This window comes from Penaeus monodon, chromosome 26 (genome assembly GCF_015228065.2).
Source record: "Penaeus monodon isolate SGIC_2016 chromosome 26, NSTDA_Pmon_1, whole genome shotgun sequence".
Taxonomy (NCBI): Eukaryota; Metazoa; Arthropoda; class Malacostraca; order Decapoda; family Penaeidae; genus Penaeus; species Penaeus monodon.
Window position 1 is genome coordinate 27,118,441 of NC_051411.1, and position 4,708 is coordinate 27,123,148.

Here is a 4,708-nt window from a genome sequence, read left to right on the forward strand (position 1 = left end):
TGAGGGAGAACCCTAGCATTGTGAATGCAGTGCTGTTTGCAGGTGCAGGGCTGATACTGCTTGTGTTTGTGGCTTCAGCTACTTTTATGAAGTCATCAGTCTCCAAAAAAGAGAGCAAGAAGAAAAAATAACTGAGATGGCCAAGAAAGCTAAGACATTCTTTTTATTATTGTAATTTTTTTATCCTTAATTAATGCACTTTTTGTGTGAAAATATATATTTTTTTCTTAAATGTTCCTAACAATGCTAACAGGTCTTCATTCTAATCGGGTCCATAGTTTTTCAAACCTAATGATTAAGAATTTTAAGAGCTACTTTTCAGCAAGTATTTGTGCCAATATCCTTTAAATCTCTATGTAGATTAGGATTATTGAATCTCTTATAATTACATAATTAGTGTAGTTACTTCATTTACAAGGGAAAAATTTTCATTACATATTAACATATAAGGAGGCTGAAGTTTACCTCTAAACTGTAATGAAGAGACTATTAGCTAGACTATTACAGGCACGACAAGGAAAGAGTATTAGATGTAAATAACACCTTGGTGCAAATAAAAATGTGCTGCAGTGCATGTATTTTCAGATCTAGAGTACCAGATCAGAGAAGATCTACCTTAATTTTTTCTGTGTGAAAGAGTACTGTGTTATTTATTTCTATAACTAATTTTATTTTGTTTTCTTCAAGATGTAAAGAATCACTGTTGATCTTGTTTTCAATTCTTATCCAAGACTTCTATTTTTTTTACACGTTCTTCGTTTTTTAATTTTACTTTGTAAAAAGATCTTCTGTAATTATATGTAGATACTAAGTGCATGTACTTGATGTATTGTCATTGTAAGATAAAAAGCAAACCAACATTGTTTTGAGATGTCATTTTGCTCTCTTAAAAAGTACTTAGTGTAGGAAAGATCTGCTTGTTCAGTGGTTTCCTGTTCAATTTGTAATTTTGCACATTCCTTTTTAGGTGATGGATAGCTTTTGCAAACTTTTGAAAGAGATTAATAAATTATTTTCCATTAAATATATGTTTGGATTTTGTTTCTTCCTTTAAAAAGTAAAATATAGACATATAAAACCATTACAATGCATCTTCACTTGTGAGTACATGGATGAAGTCAGTTAATTTGTACTTTATAATGTAACCTGCTGTATGTGAAGTATTTTCACTATCTAAACAATATTCCTATTTTCAGGGAACATCTCCTATATTGGCATTAAATATTTGGTTTTTATGATAAATTTTCTGAACAAAATGGGAATTTGAGATAGGTAGAAGCACCATATATTAGTGCTAGTAGCTCCCTGCTAGCAACTTTAATAATAACAACCTTGCAAAGGTACATAGATATTTATATTTTTTATTGTTTAGTGCTCTGGGTTATATATAATGCATTTCATTAGAAGAAAAGAAAATACACTGGAGCCCTTAATTTTTACCATTAACCTTTAGCCTCCAGGTGATTTGGGGCTCACATCAGGGCTACCTTGGTTCTGGCTCTGAGTGATGGGTTATTCACATCTTGGTCAACTTGGGCATGGCTTTGGGTCGTTAACATCATGTTACTATGATGCATGCATTACATTTTATGATGCTCTTTTAAAGGTACTCTCAAGCCCACATCTCGTATACCTTGAGGCATTACCTAAGAGAGAGCAGGACGATTGGTCATTGTTTTGTATAAAGATTGATATTGAGCACATAACTCTTTTAACTGCTATAATTGGAAGATGTCACACATCAAAACACTGCACTTTCTTGCTGCTGCTATAAAACTGTAAATAACCTTTAGTTTACATGATTAGTCTCCTAGTGTAAACTACTCACATTGCCATGTGGCGCTATGCCAGTGTGAATGTCTTGAAGTAATACAAAAGGGAAGAATTGAAGTCATGGCAGTAGTAGCCTTGTATATTTCTAATTTCGTAGGAAAAAGAATTCTGAAAATAAGATTTATTTTTCATCCATCAGTAAAACTACATTCCATCTTGTACAGAGTGTAACACCTAATTTATTGAAGTAGACTCTAATGTACATAATCAGGTTACCAGAGGTTCAGTCTAACAACTAAAATGAATATCATGCATCTCTGAATGTGTAGTAACATTATAATAATGTTTTGGAACCATGTGATGCAAAAAGAAATCATATCACTTTTTTTGGCATTTCATGGTGAGTGTGACACACTAGCTGCATCTGAAATAGGCCCCACAGGCAACCCAGTTGGCTGTGCATACTACCCAGAGCTGAGGCACAAATTCTGCTGGAGACATGGGGTTATTTGTGTACTGGAGCACTGGCCAGATATCTTAATTCTGCAGTTATCGGGTTAAAGAGGAATTTTTTTTTTACTAAAACTTACTCTTTGGTGTAAAATATATTCATTCAGAAATGCATTCAATCTCATAAGTAGTTTTGAGGAACATCTAATCCAAATATCATTCACAAAATAGAATTTTGAAAGTGTGGGAAAAATTGATGTTGGTATAGAACATCCCAACTAGATGGTACCAAAAGCCAGAGCAGTGGGGGCTGCTCACAGGGGGGGTTGTAATTTGCATGGAATTAAATATATATAAAAAGAATACACATAGATATAAGGGTAACTGTTTGAATAATTCTCAGCTAAAAAGACAAAACCTACATTTTGTAAAGACAAATATTAATTACCACAGAAAGAATATCTTATTCTCTGAAAAATCCAAGTTGGGTTTTCTGTATGGGGAAATAATGCAAATTCTCTACAGTTGTATTGTGTACATCTTCTTAATAAATAATCATATAATGGGAGGTTTAACCCACTGAGGAGGAAAGCATAAATCAGGGAGTAGGGTGGGGAGGGGTGTCAATGCTTCACATTTTTTTCATTTCCTGCCAATGTCAGCAGTTCAACCCCTTAATGCTTATGCCCATACACCAAGAAATAACCAGGGGTGGGCACTAATAATCATATAGTATTACAAACACTATAAGCTGTCTAACTCCGAATGACCCTTCCACTACTCTACCCTTGTCAAGATGGTTCCCTTAACCCGACGCCGATGGGTAACAGAAATCTCTGCGTGTAATAAACTCTGGTGATTTCTGGCAACGGATAGACACTGGATGAGGGAGTCTGCTACGTCAAGCAGAGCTTCCTACTCCATGTGCTCTTGTGCGTCACTGTGTGCACAGCCATACCCTGCAGACCAAGTGGTATGTTATGATAACTGTACATGTGACCCATTGGGGACAGGTTAAGCAACCTTTTACAGCATTACTTTTCCCTCACATTCATTCCTTTATTTGCTCTTTCTTTCTTTTTCTCATCCATCCATTCTCTTCTCTCTGTTCTCAATCACTCATTCATTCTCACTCCCTCATTTACTCACTCATTATTTTCTGCCTCATTCACTCCTTTTCTCATGTTCTTTCCTCCTTTCTGTCAGACACTCTAAATTTATCTTACTGCACTTCAGCTACTTCCACTGTATCTCCGTCATCATTCATAATACAAGTCTTGTCCAAGAAATAAAGATCTTATTGATAGACCATATTAATCGATACACAATAGCAACACTGCCCAGTTACTTAATTTGTTATAATCAAACTTCATGATTTCTGACAAAACTACATATCACATTTTTGTTGAGGATGATTCTTAAATGATACCAAAGAGAAGAGCTTAGGAAATCAGAGTGGGGCTAGCCATCTGCTTTAAAGAAGTAGTTTTTAATTCATTAGAATAACATTAAAAAAATGGAGCCAGCCCATGAGATTACAGCACTGAGTTCCAAGCAAACCAATTTCAAGTATTTAACCAAAGCCGGAGTTGATTCTTGGTGAAATAAAGGGGGTGGGGACTAAGCAAAGAGGATTGGGGTCTGGGGTTTTTGCCTCCAGGATTTATAGAATATGATGATCATGCCTTTCAAATGTGCACTGTCTGTGGGCATACATTGTTATCTATAGTACAGAGCCAAGTGAGGAATGTGTCTAACAGCATTGTGTGAAGTATGATTACTGTGTTGCTCGACAATGAGTTCATTCCATTGATCGTTGGAGGATGGTAAACAGACATGACACTCAACAATTACTGTGATTGACAACAGTACCCCTTACTGTCCCACCAATCCCATGCTTGTTGTTGTGGGGGGCTTAGGCGATGGAGACTAAAGCCCAATGTAGTGAGTCACCCCTATCTTGGACCTCAGCCCTCACCTCAATTTTGCATGGTCTTTTCTTCTCCCCCTTTCCTTTTCCTTCTCTTCTTTGTCCCCTTATCGATAACTAATTTTCACCCTTTTCGCCACAAACTTTTTTATCTTAATGATATAAGATCTTTGATGTCTAGCACATTTGTTTTGACCATTAACCATTCTGGGAATCAAGAAACATTGCCTTATGAACCAAAAAAATTCCTTACCTGGGGGCTTTGCCCCCCAAGCCCCACCCTATAGCTATATTTTGAATATGCTGCTAATAACCTTAGATGTTGACATGGCAGAAAAAAATTCAATAAATAATAAATAACCCCTACATTCCATACATAACTACCATAACTATTTCAGCAACAAATTATGATACACAACAATTTTTTAAAATAAATGTGTTCCCAATGTAATAATATTTAATAATTTTTCCCAAAAAATGAAAAAAATTACCTGTAAAATACATAATTCACTCATATTTAACTGGAATAAATTTTTTTTCCCCAAAAATTTATTT